Below are 11,496 nucleotides of genomic sequence, written 5' to 3' on the forward strand. Positions count from 1 at the left end.
TTCACCAGAGAACCACAGTAATAGCTATATTTATGTCGGGATCTAAAAAATGCTCTACTCTTTCTCTAAGCTATTTCTTTCCTACTGTAAATTATTATCTTTACTACTAGTACCTACTCACTGATGTTTCTTCTTCTTTTGAATTCTGTTATATTTTGTGACTATGTCATTATTATATTCTACAAATGTAGTAGCCAGTTTTGATTCATTTCACCAGGTTATCACAAAACTATCAAATAAGATAGAGAATATTTCTGTGAATTGTCACCTGAAATGTGACTCAGGTTGATTCAGAGCCACTGATATTTATCTATGCTGTGATCTTATTGGGTATCAACTAGTGAATCAGCTCCATGTAATGAAACTTGCTTTAATCAAATGGATTTTAGTTCTCTCATCTAATCATAAGCCCAAGAAGGGAACAAGGGAATAGCTACCATATCTGTCTTTTTAATGTACTGGGAGAGTCCAGATGATAAGAATTAAGCAGAATAAAAAAAAATAAAATCAATAATCATGTCTTTATTCACATTAGTCAACACAACTCTGTCTTCACTAACAGTGCTACGACATAACACTAACTTTGGTGATAGCATGATGTTTGATAATCTATTTTGGTATTTATGTTAAGCTATACTTTCTGAAACTCCTGGTTTTACTCCTCATGAAAAAGATTTCAGTATTTCTCCTTAACCAGCCCGCTGGGAATATGAGGCCCATGCTGCCAAGGAACATCAAGAAATACACAAAACCAATGTTTTGAAACTGTTTGGGCCCTCCCTTCAAAAAAAAAAAAAGAAAAAAAAAAACAAAAAAAACAAAAAAACTCATGGTGCTCTTCCTTCTTCAAATTAAGTCTCTTGAGAAGAAAATGGATGTGGATTTATTGAGTCTCTGATCAGTTGTGTCTATTTAAATAGATTAGAACTGCCCTATTTAGTGCGGAGTATTTTCTGTATACAAGATTCTTCAGATACATGCTTGATATTTGGTTGTTTTGCAGGTGGTTTACGGTCATCATCCTGGAGAGAACAAGAATTTTTTTTAATTTGTTTATTTTTTAATTTACATCCAAGTTAGTTAGCATATGGTGCAACAATGATTTCAGGGATAGATTCCTTAATGCCCCTTACCCATTTAGCCCATCCCTCCTCCCACAACCCCTGCAGCAACCTTCAGTGTGTTCTCTAAATTTAAAGTCTCTTATATTTTGTCCCCCTCCTTGTTTTTATACTATTTTTGCTTCCCTTCTCTTATGTTCATCAGTGTTGTGTCTTAAATTCCTCATATGTAAGTGAAGTCATATGATATTTGTCTTCGACTAATTTTGCTTAGCATAATACCTTTCTCGTTCCATCCATGTAGTTGCAAATGGCAAGATTTCATTCTTTTTGATTGCCGAGTAATACTCCATTGTATACATATACCACATCTTCTTTATCCATTCATCCATCGATGGACATTTGGTCTCTTTCCATACTTTGGCTATTGTTGATAGTGCTGCTATAAACATTAGGGTGCGTGTGTCCCTTCAAAACAGCACACTTGTATCCCGTGGATAAATGCTAGTAGTGCAGTTGCTGGGTTGTAGGGTAGTTCTATTTTTAATTTTTTTAGGAACTTCCATACTGTTTCCAGAGTGACTGCACCAGCTTACATTCCCACCAACAGTGCAAAAGAGATCCTCTTTCTCTGCATCCTCGCCAACATCTGTTGTTGCCTGAGTTGTTAATGTTAGCCATTCTGACAGGTGGTTTTGATTTGTATTTCCCTAATGATGAGGAGGACAATAAGCTTTTATGGTGCATATCTTCTATGTTTTAGTGTGACTATTTAATCTGTTCCCAAATTAGTGGATTAAGGGAGAATCTCAATACCTACTACATGTTTTTATTTAGGAGCCCTTTGACAACTTAGTAAGCCCTCAGAAGTCTCAGAACATTCTGGCCATATGGCAAGTATCATGGAAAAATATCTTGACTTTGAGATTAGATATCCCTTGGGTTGAATTCTCTACTTCTTATTATGGGGTCACCCTCATCAAGTCATTGGAAGCTTCAGTCCCTATATCCTTATCTGGGAATAGAATTTATGCTATCTCCCTGCAAGATAGGAATTGCAACGGCCCCACTCCATTTCTGTCGAACCTCATATTCTTTCCCAGAATGTCTTACCAGAGTTAGGATTTCACAGCAATTATTTCCAACTTTGGCAAAACTTTACTATGAGGAACTTAGGAAAAGACATTTTAGCATGCTTTGCACCTCCGAAAGTTGACAGCTTTGGTACACAAAGGCAATTATTGTTCATCCTTCTAGTTCCCAGAATTATAGATCTGTAAGTAAATAGTGGCTCATGTCACTTTTGAGATATGTATGCTATATTGCTAAAATAATGCACTAAATGTTGAAACACTGACAGCTAAAAAGATACAAGCCCAGCATTTACTCATCGTAATTCCATCTGAATCTCTGCCTCAGTAACGTGTTTCTGCCTTCCACTTTGCCTCTCTGTTTACTGTGTTTTTCACATTCTCACTGTCTCCACACTTATTATATAAGCTTGGGTACATTGTGTGTTTACTAAGTTTTACCATAAGAGGAAATTATTATTTCAAAATTCTATAAAGCTTCTATTGTAAGGATGACATACTTTATTCACATTGTCTTGTGGCTATTTTTCAGTTTTTTAATTCACATTTTACCAAAGGAATTTTAATGCCTTTATTCAAAACAAACCTGTTTTTCAGGTTGTGTGGATTATATGAAGTTTTAAACTTATCCTCGGATGCACAGTGAGTATTTACTTTTTAATGAAAAGCATGTTTTAAATAATCAGCATGCAATATTTTCCTTTTAACTCATATGCAATAATGGAGCAGCGAGAGGAAAATCTATGATCTTCCCTGTGAGAAACACAAGGGCTAGTTCAAACTCTATCTGCAGGCTAAAGGATGAGGCTGCATCCTGAATATTTCCGGCTACATGGGGAAGCCATTATGGCTCACAGACATGGTTCTCACTTGGCTTTGTCTCTGTAGATTTCTTCTTATAAGGACACAAGTCATGTTGGACTAGAGTCCCATCCTTATGATGTCATTTAACTTTAATTCTCTCTTTAAAGGCCCTATCTCCAAAAACAGTCACATTGAGGGTTAGGGCTTCAACAAAATGGAGTACATGTAAGGCAGGCAGGGGGAAGGGGGGGTACATAACACATGCAATTCAGTTCATAACAACATCGGTGCTATTCATAGTAGAGGAAAATGTGTCCTTTGCAGCTCCTAACCCCAACACCCTCACATAGCTTCATTGGTAAAGAAACAAGAAATTTACATTTCTGGGGTAACTGTTGATGCATGTTGCAGAGGAGATGGGAAAGTAAGGGTATAATTTGGTCCCACCTACACACTATGGGAGAGAAACTCTTTTCCAATGAGGGTTTCAACAAAGGCTTTCATTCTGAGGAATTACAAAAAGGTACTTTCTTAGTCACAGTAAGAAAGATCACTTATAGGACACATCTATGCATGCAACAAATATGCTTTGAGTGTCATTACTATGTGATTGCTATGGTGGACACAACTGTAATTAAATCAGATTCAATCTCTGTATTCATGGCACTTACATTCTGATAGCTCTTAAATACCTGTTAATCGTCTGAAGAAGAAAAAGAGAAAGTAATATTCCCTTTTCTAGAACAGGTGAAAAAAAGAGACTAAGGGGCTAGAGGATGATGGGGAGTGATGGCTACAGGGTACAGGGTGTCTCTGAAAGGGCTAAAGAAAAGTTTTAAAATTAGACAGTGGTGATGGATACACACTTTTGTGGAAAGATATTGGATTATTAACCTTAAAAAGGTGAATTTTAGTATACATCATTTATATCTCAAGAAAGTTGCTATTTTTAAAAAAGGCACCAGGCAGATTTCCTATCTTGGCCTTCTCTTTGTGGATGGTTTGAACACTTCCCAACCACTATCATAGGACCTTCCATTTCCTCTGAATTTTACCACAATGTTAGAGGCTGCCATTTATAAAAATACCCTACTATTCAGCAACTGCACTATTAGGTATTTATCCAAAGGATACAAAAATACAGATTCAAAGGGGACATGCACCCCAATATTTACAGCAACATTATCAATAATAGCCAAACTATGGATAGAGCCCAAATGTCCACCGACTGATGTAAGGATAAAGAAGATGTGGTATGTATGTGTGTGCATACACACACATACATACATAATGGAATATTACTCCGCCATTAAAAAAATGAAATCTTGCCATTTGCAATGACGCGGATGGAGTTGGTATGTATTAAGCTTAGTGAAATAAGTCAGTCAGAGGAAGACAAATAACATATGATTTCACTCATAGCTGTAATTTAAGAAACAAAACAGTTTGCTGTCATATAGCAAACTTGGGAGCTCAAAATGAGTTACTGGTACCGCTCTCAGTATTATAGGTTGAGCAGGCACACCTGGTACGTTTTTGTTCAAGGTTTCCTATGCAGCTGCAGGCAGATGTTGGTCCGGGGCAGCAGTTACCTGGAGACTTCACTAGGCTAGACATCCAGCCTGACTTACACACATGGCTGCAGCTGATGTCGGCTGTGGGCAGAGAGCTCAATCAGCGCTGTCTACTGTGGCCACTCCATGGGGCTTCGGTTCTCACAGCATGGACACTGGGTTCCAAGAGGGAGCATCTCAAGCACAGTGAGGTGCCAGAAGTCCAGATCAAAACAGTAAGTTTCTAATGAACTAACATTATAAGTCCTTGTATGTCACTTCTGCTGTATTTTATTGATGACTGGGCATTTATTCTACAAATCTCAGGAAGCTGTACCATGTAATGGTTAAACCAGCCTCGAATGCAGCTCCTGGAGCACAGTTCCTCTCAATCTGCCGACCTGTGAACCAACAAGGCTCTTTGCTTATCTGTCCCCACCAACACTCAACTTACAATGGTGAGGCAAGCATAGGATGAGGGCAAAAGATACTCCCAATCCAAAAGGAAAGGAAGGGAAGGCATGGAACTGTCACTGGTCCACAGCAGTCATTAACATTCTTCAAGGATGACTTAGGTGTCCCACTTACGCTGTCATATAGCATCACAGGCTTACTTTATTATTAAAATTATTATATTCCACGTAATTGCTTTTCTTCTCTAGCTTGTCCACTAGATGACAAGAGTCCTCATTCGTCATTGTTCTCCCCTACTGCCTACCACTTAAAAGATGCTTAATCAGTAGTTGTTGAGTAAATTAAGACCAGAAAATATGGAGTTGCTTTCCCTCTGTTATTGCGTGGCCTTGAATAGTCATTTAATTTCTCCATACTTTCATTTCCTCATCTGAAATGTGAGGAGTTCAGATTAGAAGACTTCAAAGACTCCGGCTGTTTCCATGATTCTATTCTATCACATCTGTAGTGACATCCGTGACCTTCAAAGCCAACATGAAATCTCAGAGGGCACAGGTAGTCAGCATTTATTTCAAAGTGCCCTGATGGGTGTTGAACAATGGAAATAAGGTGGCTCTGAACAACAACTCACAAAACAGTGACAAAGGAGACCGAGTTGCACAGCCACATCTGGCAGAATAGCAGAGGAACAGATTTCATCCTCAGGTGAGAGGGCAGTCCTCAGGAACACAGTCCAGCCATATCACAGCACAGACATCTGCAGCGCTAACTCAGAGGCCCCTTGTAAGGGTCTGGAGATAGGAGCAATTTATGCTCATTCCACCGGCTTTGCAATGCTTCCAAGATTCCAAGATCTCTGTTCTTGTTTGCATTAGGAAGAAGAATGTGGGTGCAAGCCTTTTTTGAAATTCTCTTTGTATTTTGAATTATGTCTTTCCATCATAGTCCTCTGAGTTCCTCCACTACAAGGTGTTGCGAAGGCAAAAGTCTACCTTTGGAGCCCTGAACGTATGTCTAAGTCATTTCCAAAAGACTTTTATAAGAGATGACCTTTCTCCTTGTCTTTCCATCACCCTTTCACATTCTTCCTTAAAAAAAACCCTCTGCAGCAGGATTTGTGGATCTCTCTTCATCTCCTTCCCTCCCTTGAAATCCTCATTTGCAATTCTAGGTCAGTGCTTCTCAAATTTTAGCTTGAATCAGAATCGCCTGGAAGGTTTGTTAAAGCAGATTGCTGGGCCCCACCTCCAGAGTTTCTGATTCTGGAGATGGGTCCGAAAATCTGCAATTCTAACTAGTACCAAGTGATGTTGATGCTGCCTTGGCAGGAGAAACACGGTTTCAGAACCCCACTGCTTTAGGGTATCCACCAAGAACAAGGTTTCAAATTATTTTCTGCACTTTTTAATGGCAAACTATTTTACTGCCTCCCCAAAATGGTAATTTTTGCTAACAGCATAGATTTTGAAAGCCCGAACTCTCTTGCTTCATGTGAAAATGAGACCTGTTGGCCTGCTTGCCTAAATTCCTGAATTATACAAAATAACAGGATATCTGAACAGACATCTGAGATGAGCCTTGATGAGGTAATGTCCCATCCACTGAGTTAGTTACATAGGAATTTTAATCCAAGGGAGAGAAGAGGGTTCCTCCTCATCTTCTTTTCCTTCCTGTAGAAGCATATATTGAGTGTTTTCTTCCCCATAATACCACCTAGAATGCTTATAAATAAGAACATTAAGATGACTAAATTCAGGGCATAAAAGAAAGAGAAAGGCCAGTTCTTCCAGGTGAAACTGTCCCCCAGATTTCCTATTCATTATTATCAACTCAACCCTACGCTCTCATAAAGTGGACAGCACTTTTTTTGAAACCACTTATAATCTGAGGATAGGAGGCAGGCAATTTAACCTCTCAATGCCACAATTCCTTCATTTATAAAGAGAATGGAATTTGCCTCCTAGTATTTTTATTAGGAGTACATCTCTAACATGCCCCATCATTGAGCCATGAAATTCTGCTGATTGCTTTTTCTCTTTCCTCTCTTCCTCCTCCTATCTCTGATTATCCTAGTATTTCATAAAAAATAAAGATTAAAAACAGATATTATGGGGAAGTGCCATAATTCACTATACTTTTATGTTTTATCTTGGAGTAGAGTATAACTGTTGTAAAGTTAAGATCTCTGTTGAAAAAGGATTCTTTCATGCTGTTAGCTTTCTAAGTTGACTTTCATTCATTTCCTATTTTTATTTATTAGTATTTAAATTCATAGTCACTCCATAGACAACTACTCTCTTTCTTTGTGTTTTAGTCAGTCCCCTTTCCAGAGTTTAATGCTTCCTTAAATTAGTGTTAAGACCTTGAGCAGGGCAGAAAATGCTTAGCGCATTAATTTACATATTCCATTTCGTCTTTTATGCATTTATGTAAGATAGTTGAGAATTTCCAGGGTTTGATAGAGAGAAATAGCAATAATACACATTTTTTGAGCACTTATGACATGACAACCATTGCTCTATTTGCTGCTGCCTTCTTTAATTTCCACCACTCTTTGATGTATTGTACCCAATGAAAATGTGTAAAAGGAGGCACAAATAAGTCAGATGACACACAAATCTCAACATCGGTTTCAGAGCCAGAATTTTAATCCTATCTGATTCCAAAGATCATGAGCTTACTTATTACACAGATTCCTGCTTAGACTTAGAATTGCTTTGGGTTATTAATACAATTCCCAACTATTATGTAGCAGAACAATTGCGTAAGAATTGCATCATTGATAAATGGGATTTTTACTTGGTACTCCCACGGGAGGCATAATAGTGACATATTCTCATTATCTGCTGACATTTTAACCATCTCTACTCTTTTCTCAATTCTTTTCTCCATCTTTAGCCATCAGTCTCCATGCTCTATACACACCATCAAAAATATATAGTTAGAAAAAGTCAGTTTCATCAGCTACCACATATAAAAGTCTAATCTTTGTCACTACATTTTTATATATCAGATTGTGGTAAAGGATGAAGCCAGAAGAGCTAACAGCTTTGTCCAGCCTTTTAAACCACTGCAGTTACAGTGCTATCTTTGTCCCCTGGCTGTGAAAGCAAATGTGCCTAAGCACTCTATCTCGTCTAAGTCAATTATTTTCTAAAATGCTCGGGAAATTTTATTTGTTGCTATTAAGACAAGTCAAAAAACTTCCATTATTTATGACCAGAATCTCTCAACATTTTTCGACTTAAAAATGCTGGAAAGAAACAAACTCAGCAGTTACTGTCTAAATCAGTCTGCTATGATTTTTAGGAGGACGGCAGGTACTAGCTTACATATATTACATAAAGGATATTGATAATCACAAGAGGACAAAAAATACACACATCACTAAAAACAGGAGAGCTTACATTTGTCAGCCATCCTTTTTCTGTATATTCCATTTGATTGGCATTCCTCTATGCTATGATCAGTTCTTAAACTAGAATTTTCTCCAGCAAGGGCCAGCAGTTGCAAGAGCCTTGATTAAAAAGAACAACAAACAAATAAACAAACAAAAACAACCTTCAGAGTTTTAAGAGACACAACATTTTACCTGGAAGAAAATACATTTTATCAACCTAAATCTGGGATTGATAACGAGAGCAAAGAGGGGAAGGCAGAAGGAAGGATATACATGAGAAATAAAGCCACTGATGCTGAAGTGGGTGGATTTGGAATGGGATGATGCCTAAGAGCCAAAAGAGAGTGTTTATAGAAGGAAACAGAAATAATTCAAAGCCAGTGAGATGGCTTCCTCAGGTTCCAACTAGCTCATGCTCTCTCAGGTCTCTGCACAGGCTGACAAAGGGTATGGGTGAGTGGAGGGATGCTGGCGAAGCCACACCTACCACATACTCAAATATTGCATGTACATCACATATTTCATCCCATGGTCCTCTACGGATTAGTTTCCTGTGGCTGCTGTAACAAACTGCCACAAACTTGGTGTCATCAAACAAGACAGAAATTTATTCTCTCACCTTTATGGAGGCTATAAGCCTGAAATCAAGGAATCAGCAGGGCTGTGCTCCCTCCAGAGACTCTAAGAAAGACTCTTTTGTTCCTAGCCTCTTTCAGTTTCTGGTGGCACTTGGCATTTCTAGACTTGTGGCTGTATCACTCCAATCTCTGCCTATGTGTCACATCACTTCCCCCCCGCCCCGTTTGGCTCTTTCAAATCTCCCTCTTTCTCTTCTATAGACACTTATCGTCGGATTTAGGGCTCACTAGGATAATCTAGGACAATCTCACCTCAAGATCATTAACTTAATCACATGTGCAAAAATCCTTTTTCTAAGTAAGGTAACGTTAATTGTTTCCAAGGGTGTGACAAGTGTGTATCTTTTAGGCAAAGGGCAGGAAGCACCATTCAACCAACTACATCTTGATTGAATACTTCTCATAAATTCAGTCTCTGATGGAAGTGAAATGGTCTCTTTATCTGGGACTAATTTTCTCTCCCTCAGGTGAGTTTGAACTTGGTCTTCCCTTAGTGCAAGTGTGGTTGGGAGAGAGAGAAGAAACAGAGTGGGATCCAGCTATACTTTACAAAGATTGGACCTTTTCTCCAGCCCATATAAAATCCCAGCTCTTTGAGAAATGCTCTAAGGATGGCTTAATATTATGATACTACCAAAAGAAATATGTGAAGAAAAGGAAAAAAAAACACACCCTTTCCATCACCAAAAGCAATTTTCTTAGGACAAGCTGCAAGTTGAGAATAAATCCTCACTCTCTCAGGCCACCAGGGATCTACTGAATGTGTATAATAGTCATAAATCCCAGGCATGAACAAACTAAAAAAGAAATGTCTAATCTGCACCCAGGACCAGAGTAAATCCTGCCCTTGAATATCTGGCTTGATGTGATATTTAAATGTTATTGTCTATGTTTCTGCAATAGGCATCCTCACCAGGGATGTTAGAAGCTTAGTCAATTTCCTAACATTAGAGGTGAAGGACTAATTATTGGTGACGAAACAAAGGGTTGCTTCTCAATTCTTATCTGATAGAATACTTCCCATTTTCTTTCCTAAAGCATATGGCTAAGATCTTCAGAAGGAGTTATGAATACTAATGACAATCAGACCCACTAATTGAGTTTTTAAAATCAAATTACAAATACTAGAATGGACTTCATGAAAGTCATTCCATTTGGCCAACTAATAGTAGATAAATGGACATAAGAACTTGAAGATTTTAACTAGTGTCATCTATGTCATACCCAGGAAGAAGCAGAAAAAAAATCATGCAACAAAAATAGTAACATGACAAAAAAAAAAAAAACACCTGAGATCCATTTCAAAAACCTACTGGATGTCTTGCACCTTGTCTTTTTCATCACCCATGTATGTATACACTGAGACAAACAACTGGCAATGGAAAAAAGAAAACAGCACTTGCAGAGTTTAGTTTCCAGCTTAGTTATTTTATTCTGCAAATGCCTTTCCTTTTAATTCAGTATTAATTCCATCACAGAGCACCTTCTCTGTTTCGCATTCCCTCCATCACCCTCATCTGTATGCTTCTTTAAAGACAAAGGTAACTTACAAAAACAATCTGCTTCAATGGAGGGAATAATGCAATGCATATTGATGTGGGAAATTTCCATCCCTAACTCTTAACGGGTTAACAATTGCAAAGGCAACCATAAGCAGATCTCTCACTTTGGTGTCTCTCTCTCTCTCTCTCTCTCTCTCTCTCCTCCCTCCATCCTCCCTTCCTCTTTCCTTCTCACCCTTTGTGGTTCCCACTTCCCGGATTCTGTTCCCAGCTTTTAAATGAGGACCCAGCTGTCCACATTGTGCTGTGATGGGAGGGGTGTCAAGGACATTTTGCTAGGCAGTGAACAGGACCATTGATCATTGTTTATCTTCATTGTTTACAGAGAATCTCTGGGCAAAAGAAGTGCTTTTGCCAGTCAGAAAGAATTGAGAATGTTGCATGGATTTGGCTTTTTTGAACAACACATGAGGCTTATTAAGTTCAGAATATTCAGCACGTTAAAATAGCTGTTTGCTTTTCATCATTGTTGCCTCAGTGAAGAAATATATGTACTTACATCTAAAAACATAAATCCAGAGTCTCTGTACAGCAAATATGGGGAGGAAAATCATTACTCCTACATTTCTATATTGAAGCAACGTGAGTGACCAAAAAAAACAAAACAGTCAAGCATAACCATTTTAGTCTGATAACTGTGCATTTTGTAGACAAAAAGAACAAAAGTAAAGAACACTCAAATTACCATTTGCAAAATAGCCATGAATTTTTAGCATACAGCATGAACCATGGGAGTGATACAAGTTGTTCTTTAAAAGCTTTGGATAAGCTTTTAAAGTTATGGATCTGCAACACAAACAAATTTAAACCTAAGAAGACATCCTGTTGCCATGACGATATGATATACTAGCTCCCTGTCATCATGAATCGTGGGCTTCTGGAATATGATCATACCCTGTACTTCAGGGCTCTCTGATAACAATGTGCTGCTTTTAAATCTTATTAATTTATTACTCAGATGTTTGTTTTTAGT

Source organism: Puma concolor, chromosome B4, assembly GCF_028749965.1.
Source record: "Puma concolor isolate L17-30 chromosome B4, mPumCon1.1.hap2, whole genome shotgun sequence".
In the NCBI taxonomy this organism is placed as follows: Eukaryota; Metazoa; Chordata; class Mammalia; order Carnivora; family Felidae; genus Puma; species Puma concolor.